Below are 10177 nucleotides of genomic sequence, written 5' to 3' on the forward strand. Positions count from 1 at the left end.
GGCAGTGGAGCTGCAAGGCCGGTGGCAGCCGGGACCGTTGGGGGCGGGGTGTGTGGCCTTATGACACACTTCCGGTGATGTCAGGGGGTGTGGCATATGCTAATGAGTTATGCTAATGAGTTCCCCTAGCTCTTTTTCTATGAAACGACCCCTGCTTCCACATGATCACCTGGAAGTGATGTCATAGTGTTTGTGCGGCTCCTCCACCCCAGCCACTGGGTTCCTCCTCCCCAGAAAGAGCCGATGTCCGTTAACTTTAAAAATGAAACCATACCTGGAAAGAGATGTTTAAATTTCTACGAAATGACCCCTGGATGTAAGGTAAGAATCACTCAAGGGCCATGCAAAGAAAAATTGTGTACACTGTATGTCAGGAGTCCCCAGCCTTTTTGAGCCTGGGGACACCTTTGAAACTCTGACACAACCACCAAATGGCTGCTACAGGAGGCAGAGACAACCACACAGAGGAAGCCTAAATGCAGGGGATAATAGGGTTGATGTTAAAAATACACTGTGGTGGCAGCTGCCCCTGAAACAACATTTTTATACAAAGTTTGAGTCCAGTGACGCCTTTGAGACCCACACAGTTTCCTCAAAGTGTAAGCTTTCGTGTGCAAAACACAGTTCTGCAAACAAAAGTGGAATAAAGTCTCAAAAGCTAGTTACAGGGGAAAAAAGAGGGCGAGGGTAAGCCATTAGGAGGGGCCACTCAGAGCCCAGATAAGGGATGCCAGACCCCAGATTGGGCAGTTTCTTCAAAGTGTAAGCTTTCGTGTGCAAAACACACTTCTGCAAACAATACTGGAATAAAGTCTCAAAAGCTAGTTACAGGGAAAAAAAGAGGGCGAGGGTAAATCATTAGGAGGGGCGTGCACATGCAGCGCTGTGTCCCCTACACACTGGTGTCACTGCATGACATCATTACATGGGGGACAGCCCCGCCCCTTCCCAGAATGCCCCCCATTCACACAAAATTGCAACTATGCATATTGGAAAAATTAGGCTTAGCACGAGCATTGCCATAAAGTGTGGCTCAACCTGAACGTCTGAAAAGGGCTGCAATTACACACTTAATGGTTCACAGCTGGATGTTTGAGCCACCTGTGCCTGCCAAGTACTTTGTGGGGGTGGGAAAGTTTCCTCCAGGATATTTGATTAAAGAGACTGGTTTCACACACTGAGCATTTGAATGTTTCAAATTGAACATAAGAACATAAGAACATAAGAATTTGCTTGGGGGGGGGGGAGAGAAACAAAAGCAACCTTGAGGTAAAAATAAACTTAAAATGTTTAGTGCCCTCTCCCCAGGCATGTACAGAAATAAGTTGATTATAAAGTAGCAATTAAAAAGAACGCTAAGGCACCATAATTAGGAGTTTCCTTAGATGGCAGGAAACAGGACAAACATAACATTTAGTTAGCCTGATGCAGACACATATAAAAGGAAAACATGCAGTCAAACCAGTGACTGTAATAACTAGGCTTGCCAGAAACAGGTGCTTGTGAGTGGGGGTATAGCTCAGTGGTAGAGCATTTGACTGCAGATCAAGAGGTCCCTGGTTCAAATCCAGGTGCCCCCTTCTTTTGAAACAAAAAAAATATATAAATTTTATCTATTTATGGCAGAATTTTTGTTCACTGTACTCTAAAATATAATAATAATAATAATAATAAACCCTCATGCACTGACAGGCTTGTGCAATTTGGAGCCTGTTCAGCAGAACACAATCCTTCAGCCTTACTATGTGGCTTTGCAGGTGTTTGGACTTCCCAATCATTTTAATAATCCCTGGGAAACAGCAAACATAGGAGTCATCTTGAACAAGGCAGAGAGTTTGCATATTTATTTAAATAGTAGTACCCTGATTTCTGCAGTGGGGCCTCAAGGCAGCTCAGGTAATAAAATGCACACACCACCAAAAATACAATCTCAACACGGACATACAACTTAACAGACCCTTAGCAGGTAAGGAGTTAGAAGGTCTTTTCAGGCTGGTATTGGTTCTGCTGACATACCTTACCCAGGACCCAACAGTCTTGTGCTTCTGCCAAGCCCAAGCTCCAAATACCTGCAAAAAGGGGGCGGCAGATGTTCAGCCCAGATCATATGAACACACATGAAGGAGGGTGTTAATTGGTGGGCTGGATAATACTGGTGGAGGTTCAGATGCAAGTCTGCCATGTAAAATGGAGAAGGGGCTGCAGGAGAAAGCAGAAAGTGGGGAAAAGGGCAAAGACCTTCCTTCCACCTATCACTTCTCCCTTGGTAATGGTATTGGTGGGTTTTGCTGAAGCCACAGCCTGTGTGCTGCTAAACACCTAGCGGCATCTTATGCAGGGCTGTCAACCTCCAGATGGTACCTGGAGACCTCCTGCTATGACAATTGATGATTAGATGACCAAGATCAGTTCCCCTGGCGAAAATGGCTACTTTGGAGGATGGACTCTATGGCATTCTACCCTACTGAGGTCCCTCCTGTAACAATACATGTGGAACTGAGTGAATCAGGAAAGCAGATGGGGGACATCTCAGGGACACAGGGGAAGAGAGAGAGAGTGAGGGAACAGCTACAGGAAGCAGGGTTGCCACCCTCCAATTCCCAGCAGTGGTTCCCCCGCTTGTGGGGCTCCGATCTGCCACTGGCCAGGTGGCTGATGAGGGAAGCCCCACCTCCAAACAGGGACATCACTGGGCAATGTCCCAGATGCGATGAAGTCACCCAGAAGTGATGTCATTGCATTGGGGATGTTGGGAGGTGACACTCTAGTTTTTGGGCAAACTCTATGGTTTTGAAGTCAAAAAGATCCCAGAGGACAGTCAGAATCGCCCTGCCAGCAGGACCTGGCAACTCTAACAGGAAGTGCTTCAGCAGAAGCCAGCAGTGGTATAGTGGTTAAGTGTGTGGACTCTAATCTGGGAGAACCGGGTTTGATTCCCCACTCCTCCACTTGCACCTGGCTTAGGGTTGCCAAGTATTACCTCGATCCAGAGCGGGGGACTCCTGGGTTGCTCCTGGAGCGCGCGAGCGAGCCGCATCCGCGTCACATGGTAGATGATACGATAAAAGGCACTATGATTACGTGGTCAAAGGATCTACAATGCACTTTAGAGGCTGAACAATGGGTAAAAACATGGCAGTCAATAAAATTCATGCGAGCAATCCCATATAAAGAAAATATATACAAAATGTTCTACAGGTGGCACTGGACACCAGAAAAATTAGCAAAATGCTATGGCACTCCTAATAAGAACTGTTGGAAATGTAAGCGAAATGTTGGAACATTTATACATATGTGGTGGAGGTGCGAGAAAGTGCAGAGATACTGGAAAAAAATCTTTAGAATGATTAATGAGATAACTGAAGAGCCAATACCTTTTGTACCAGAGATAGCCTTACTGAATATGCTCCCAGAATTATATACTAAAGCAAATAAATATCTAATTACATACTTTCTTACAACAGCTAGAATTTTATTAGCCAGAAAATGGAAATTAGAAGATTTACCCTCTAGAAATGATATAGTTGATAAGATGTTATCGGTAGCTGAAATGGACAAACTAAGCTTAATGTTAAAAGGTAATAGTAAAGAGATATTTGAAAAAAGATGGAAAAGATTCTATATATGGTTGGAAAATGAGACCCTGAGTGACTCATAAGAATGTAATTGTAAATCGAGTATATGTTGATGTACTTTGAAAATGTTAAATAAACTTATTTTTAAAAAAACATTCTTCCTCATTTACACAGCTGAAAAATGGAACCAGATTTCCACAATAGTCTAGGCACAGCTCGTATCTCAAATGGAATCCAAGGAACAGCAGGAGAGAGGTGAAACTAGTAGAGTAAGCTGAGAAGGCAGAAGCAGTTTTGTTAATAAAGACCTTCACTGTTGTTATTGTCTGACTCTCAGACAATAACACCTCCCCTCCCCAGGCTCCACCTCCAAAATCTCCAGGTATTTCCCAACTCAGAGCTGGCAACCCTAAGCACATGTGACCCACTTCACCCAATCCTGCCCATCATGAGTTGTGAGAAAGGAAACAAGGAAGAAAGTAGCCTGCTGAAATTCAAACCGAATATTCAGAGAAAGGCATGCAGAATGATCGAAAATATTGCAAGGTTTCGGAAGACTCATGGGAGGAAAAGCCTGAGCCTAGGGAGTCTCCTGAAAAGCTAGGAAGGAACGAGCCCATTCTGAACTGAGCCGTGGGGAAGTCGGCCCATGTTTTCAGCACTGAGTCAGGGGGAAACAGCTGTGGGAACGAAATGATAGCAATAAAAAGCTGACACACGATGAAGTCCATGCACTGCTATAATCATTTGAATATGGGATAAGTGCTCCCCCCATCCCCCAACGGTACTAATGGCAGGAGTCGCGGGGCCGTGCACTGGAGGAGCCCGCCGGAGGAAGCCATGGGACAGGAAGAAATCTGCCCCAGGACATTGGAAGTGGAGCGCCGACATCCGAGGCCGCCGGAAGAAGCCAGATTCCAACAAGAAGCCCTGCTGCCGGGTGCTGATAGGAAGTCACCCCCCGTATAATTGTGGCCTTAGTTAGGAACCAAATGATTGTGTGTGAGCCACTCAGAGACCCTTCGGGGTTCGAGCGGGATATAAACTGAATGATCAAATAAATAAAATAAAAAACCAAGAGCAACAGGATCGAAGTGGAGATGGCAAGGTGCAGAAAGTAAAAGGAACTCACTCATGGCATCGCCAGCTCACTCTGCTTTAGTGCCAGGCAGTGTCCAGACTGCATGCCGCTTTCACTTGGCTTGATCTCTTGGTTTTATGGTAGCTGTCTGCATAGATTCATGGCTGTGTTATGGCTGTTCAGGGGTGACTCTGCAGTCAGTACGGGCATTGCCCTGGGGTATTTGAATGTGGTTTCGAGCCGCAACTTTTTCTGTTCCAGGGTGGGTTTGGTAAAACAGCGGAGCAAAGCCTAGATGCAGATTGGGCCCCAGTCTCACCTTTCAACGCTGGAAGGCAAAATCCCCAAATCTTCAGGAATTTTCCAGCCCGAAGTTCGCAACTCTACCTTTAAGTGGTCTCCATTTTATCCTTACAGCACGTTGCATGGGATGGGGCTGAGAGAGATCTTTCGAGAACTGCTCTTTCAGGAACAGCTCTGGCAGAACTATGGCTTGCCCAAGGTCATCCAGCAGCTGCAAGTGGAGGAGTGGGGAATCAAACCCGATTCTCCCAGATTAGAGTCTGCGCACTTAACCACTACACCAATCTGGCTCTCCCTTTGCGTAGTCTCCATTTTATCCTTACACCAGTTTGCATGGGATGGGGGGGTGGGGTGAAGCATTGCTACCCCTTGGGCAATACGGCTCCTGTCCAGAATTGTTTGCCCAATAGGAGGATATAAGTTCATTTCCTCCAAAGCAAGGTCTTCGCTTTCCTACTGTTTTGCTTCTTCGCTATCCGGAGAGGCCAGCACTGTACGTCTAGCTGAGTCCATCATGTTCTCACAGGCCTGTGGCCCACCCAGGTGCTGCCAGGATATTGTAAAACTCCTGACCGCCTCGCCGCACCCCATACATATTTGTTTGACCAAGAAGGAGCCTTTGATGCATAAATCTCTGTTCCCAATGGAGGCTCTAATGGCCGCTGCCAACCAAGCAAAATACAGGAGAGGGAGATTAATGGCCCAAAGCTTTCCCAGCCTTAGAACTAATCCCTTCCCTATTTTCCTTAAGGAGGACATAGGGACAAGAGGAGAAACGTATCAGATTGAGAGTCGCAGATCTAAGAGGTACCGCAAGGTCGCGCTTCAAACGACCGATACCTTCAACAAGTCTGAGTCCCCTGAATAGAGTTGCCAGCCTCCAGGTGGTGGCTGGAGATCTCCCGGGATTTCAACTGCTCTCCAGGTGCCAGAGACCAGTCCACCTGGAGAAAATCACAAATCGACTTTATCAGGAATATGTTCCAGGAAAGATCGTTGTCACTGTGTCTTCAAAACAAGAAGCAATGCTACTTCCCTTGCTCAGAGGTGCCTGTGGGGGAAGCTGGAGGGGAAAGGGGAAATATAAAAACATAGAGTTGGGACTCCAAAGGTCAACTAGTCTAACCCCCCCCCGCACAATGCAAGAAATCCACACCTCCCCCCCACACTCCCCAGTGATCCCTGCTCTATGCCCAGAAGGAGAAAGTCAGTCATCCATCACCTGCCCACCCTCCAAAGCAGCCATTTTCTCCAGGGGAACTGATCTCTGTCATCTGGAGATGAGCTGTAATTCTGGGCGATGACCAGGTCCCACCCGAAGGCTTGGACCAGTGATTAACGTGCTCCTTTAGAACATCCGGGCAGTTGGGCTAGTCCCATTTGAGCATGTCCAGAGAGATTCCCATCAGTTCCAGGGACGTCTGACATTTTAAAGCCAGAAGATCTTAGGGTGTGCATAGATATTTGGGTCCCTATCGGAGGGGCAGTAGGACAGCCAGCTCCAGGTTGGGAAATAACCTGGAGATTTTGGGGGTGGAGCCTGAGGAAGGCGGGGTTTGGGGAGGGGAGGGCCTTCAATGGGGTAGAATGCCATTAGTCCACTGTCCAAAGCGGCCATTTTCTCCAGGTGAACTGATCTTTGTTGCCTGAAGATCAGTTGCTATCCTGGGAGAGCTCCAGTCGCCACCTGGAGGTTGGCAACACCAAGGGGCGGCAGGGTAGGTAACATGTGTTTGGCAGCTGTTCAGCTCGGATGGTGGGAAATGCTCACGAGTGACTCAGCTGCTGGACCCAGTACATCCACCATGACATTCATTGGTGTCCTGTAAAGAAGAGCCAGTATATATTTAAAAACCCAATATCCACTGCTAGAACAAAATCCAAAATCCATATCAAACGGCCCATCCACAATTAATATAAACCAAAAGCTCTTGTAAAAAAAGAACAGTTGTTACAATATGTTCCCAAACCAAGGCACAGATGCAGCAAGACATGTCTCATGGGGAGATCCATAGTCTTGACGCTGCTACAGAGAAAGCCCTTCCACAGCCTCAGGCACTAATGGTACACAGAACCAGTCCTCTCCAGTGGTTCTGAATTGTTTTCAAAACTAGGGGTGCCGGCCTCCAGGTGGGACCTGGGGATCCCCCGGAATTACAGCTCATCTCCAGACTATAGAGATCAGTTCCCCTGGAGAAAATGGATGCTTTGGAGGGTGGACTCTGTGATGCTGTACCCCACTGAGGTCCCTGTCCTCCCCAGGCTCCATCCCCAAATATCCATGAGTTCCCCAACCTGGATCTGGCAACCCTACCCCATCCCCCAGTGGTGGCCACGAGGAACCTGGCAACCCTGTCCAAAAAAGCTCAGAACTTTATCTGAACATAGACTAGCCTGGTCTGGGCCCAACTAGGCCATAACCTGCCACAGCCAGCATCCAACAGAACTAGTGAAAAGGCAGCGAAGATCCCCCCCCCCTTAAGTGATCATATTAAAATAACTATACAATACACAAAGGGGACATCCCCAAATCCACAGCTCCCCATGATATAACACAGGGGTCCCCGGCCTTTTTGAGCCTTTGGACGTTTTTGGAATTCCGACACAGGGTGGTGGGTGCCAGTACAAAATGGCTGCCCCAGGAGGCCGAGCCAGCTGCAAAATGGCTGTTGCAGAAGGCGGAGACACTCACACAGAGGAAGCCGAAGTGCAGGGGAGAAGGTGGGATAACTTAAAAAGTACAGTGGGGGGAAAAGCAGTGAGAGAGAACAAAACCAATACTGCATTGGCAGTTGTCACTGGGAAAAATGTTATTTTCATCTGCCCAGCCAAACAGAAGCCCTGCTGGGAAAGTGCGACTTACCTGGCCCTACTTTCTCAGAACATTTGTGGATGCCAGAAATGGTGTTGGCGGGCACCGTAGCACCCGCAGGCACCACACTGGGCACTCCCTGATATAACAGGTTCTAACGGCAGAAGTAGGGTTATGTTTAGGGTTGCCAGCTTCCAGGTGGGGCCTGGAGTTCTCCTGATTTTGCAACTGATCTCCAGGCAACAGAGATCAGCTCCCCTGGAGAAAATGGACACTTTGGAACTGCCACTATTAACAACTGCAACAGCCTGTAGAGCCTGGTTCCTGGTTGGTCACCGACAGCCTAGGCGCACCAATTACATCTAAGAAGAAGAAGAAGAAGAGATTGGATTTATATCCCGCCCTTCACTACCCAAAGGAGTCTCAGAGCAGCTCACAAACTCCTTTCCCTCCCCCTCCCCACAACAGACACCCTGTGAGGTAGGTGGGGCTGAGAGAGCTCTTGACAGAAACGGCTCTTTTTCAAGAACAGCTGTGCCAGAGTTATGGCTTGCCCAAGGTCATCCAGCCAGGTGCAAGTGGAGGAGTGGGGAATCAAACCCGGTTCTCCCAGATTAGAGTCCGCGCACTTAACCACTACACCAAACTGGCTAAGGAAGATCAGTGAGCTGGAACTGAAACAACTATGGAACGCACTCACGCAGTAATGCCATTGTCACGGCATCAAAAAACAAAGCTAGCACTTTAATATTGTACAGTTTCAATGAATTGTTTTTAAATGTTTTATGAACCTTTGATTGTTACTGTGTATTCTATTCTGTGTAAGCCGCCCTGAGCCTGCTCCAGTGGGGTAGGGTGGGGTATAAATTGTAAAATAAAATAAAATAAATACATTGTACCATGCTGAGACCCCTCCCCAATCCCCGCCCTCTCCTGGATCCACCCCCAAATCTCCAGGTTTTTTCCAACCCAGAGCTGGCAACCCTAGTTATGTTGAAACAGAAGAGCCTTCTCCTGCCTTAGTCCCAAAATATTTAGGGCTTTACACGTAAAAGCAGCACTTTGAGAGCCAATGTGGCGTAGCGGCAATTCTATGCTCCTTCTCATCCCCACGGTTTCCACCCCAAAACCTCCTGGTCAGCTCAGTGCCTCGCACTCAAGTCAATCCACTCGTGGCTTATCTCATACAACAGCATGGTTGGCTGCCAAGGAACACCAGAGCTGCACGTCAAAATGCTGTTATTTCCCCCCGAGGATGGCCATGGGTGGTGCGCTGCTGTGTAATTCAGACACATATCTGGAGATCAGTTTCACCTCAAGGTTGCTGCGCTTGGCATTCGTGCAAGTAATATAAAGATCCATCAGCGAAAGAAGCACTTTTGACATCCGTGATGGATGGCAACACTTCATCGTCATAAATTTGAACATGTTTACGAAGTCTTACAAAGTAGACAGTTCCCCCAGCCTTCCCTTCCTGGCGGCCTGGCCTGAAACATCATGTTTTATGGGTTTGAGTGCTCCTTTGTGGATTAAAAGAGCTGTTTCTTTTCCCTGCTGCTGTTTTAATAGGAACTGGTGCTTATCTGTTATGCTTACATACATATGTATGTGCCCTCAAGTTGCAGCCGACTCATGGTGACTCCAGTGAGGGGCTCTCAAGGCAATCGAGAAGCAGAGGTGGTTGTCCATTGCCTTCCTCTGCAGAGTCTTACTTGGTGTGGTCTCCCATCCAAGTACCAACCATGTTTAGAATCAGAGGTCTGAGAGACTGGGCTATACCATACCAACTTCCCTCCCATCCGTTACACTTAGCAGTAGTTTTCTCCCCCTGTTATTGCTGTGTTGAGGTTGGTTTTATATGTTGTCGAAGGCTTTCACAGCTGGAGTCCATTAGTTGTATATTTTCCGGGCAGTATGGCCATGATCTTGGCATTGTAGTACCTGACATTTCTCCAGCAGCTGTGACTGGCATCCTCAGAGGTATAACACAGAAAGATGGAGTACTCTCTGTGTCAATGTGAGAAGAAAAATGGTAGGCAGGCAATTTATATCTACTCAGGAAGGTAGGGTAGGGCTCTCGTAGGAGTTCCCCAGGCTGTGACATGGTAATGGAGGAGCTTTCCTGAGGAGGTTCTTTTGCATATTTATTTATTTATTTATTTAATTTTCGACTTCTATACCGCTCTGACCCCGAAGGGTCTCTGAGCGGTTTACACAACAGTTTTATACCTAACTAGGGCCACTTTATTTGTATGGGGGGTGATAACCTACCAGCACCCCGGCCGCGGGCTCAGTTGTTGCTCAGTTCCTGGCTCGGCTGTTGTTCAGTCCGTGGCAGCTCTTCGGCGCTTCACTTCCTGGCACCCAGAACAGGTCTTAATCCACGGCTCCTTCTGGTGGGCTTCA

At 47.6% G+C, this 10177-nt stretch overlaps 1 non-coding gene across 1 annotated transcript; it reads left to right on the forward strand.

Annotated features, from left to right (window-relative positions):
• The first annotated feature begins 1508 nt into the window (after window positions 1-1508).
• On the forward strand, window positions 1509-1580 carry TRNAC-GCA. Its single transcript has one exon. It is a non-coding gene; the product is annotated as a tRNA-Cys (tRNA).
• The last annotated feature ends 8597 nt before the right edge of the window (window positions 1581-10177 follow it).

The sequence above is a fragment of the Gekko japonicus genome, unplaced genomic scaffold, assembly GCF_001447785.1.
Source record: "Gekko japonicus isolate JY-2015 unplaced genomic scaffold, Gekko_japonicus_V1.1 scaffold4785, whole genome shotgun sequence".
NCBI lineage: Eukaryota > Metazoa > Chordata > Lepidosauria > Squamata > Gekkonidae > Gekko > Gekko japonicus.